The sequence below is a fragment of the Apaloderma vittatum genome, unplaced genomic scaffold, assembly GCF_000703405.1.
Source record: "Apaloderma vittatum isolate BGI_N311 unplaced genomic scaffold, ASM70340v1 scaffold6413, whole genome shotgun sequence".
NCBI classification, from domain to species: domain Eukaryota; kingdom Metazoa; phylum Chordata; class Aves; order Trogoniformes; family Trogonidae; genus Apaloderma; species Apaloderma vittatum.
In genome coordinates this window covers 1-341 of record NW_009708479.1, presented here as the reverse complement: position 1 = coordinate 341, position 341 = coordinate 1, and positions in this window count along the sequence as shown.

The window sequence follows — 341 nt, the reverse complement described above, 5'->3', positions numbered from 1 at the left end:
GAGGCAAGCAGGCTCTTAGCCAGCCCCTTCCAATTGCTCAGCTTCCGGATGAGGCCCCCAGAGCAGGAAAACTGGTGCTCAGTCTTGCAGCTGGTTTTAACTGGGTATAAAGTAGCGTGTGAAGGTGACGGTCACTGCTCGAGACCCCCAAGTACTTCCTGGGAAAACAAAAAGGCAGCTCCTACCCTAGAAGCTTATATGCCCGTCTTCAGAGCTCTTACCTCGAAGCTTAAAAGACCTAAGACACTTATTAAGATACCTCAAATAAACGCGTGCAAAAAGGAGCGGTGCATTAAGCAATCCCGCAGCCAAAGGCGAGTCACCACCGAGGGCAGGACGTG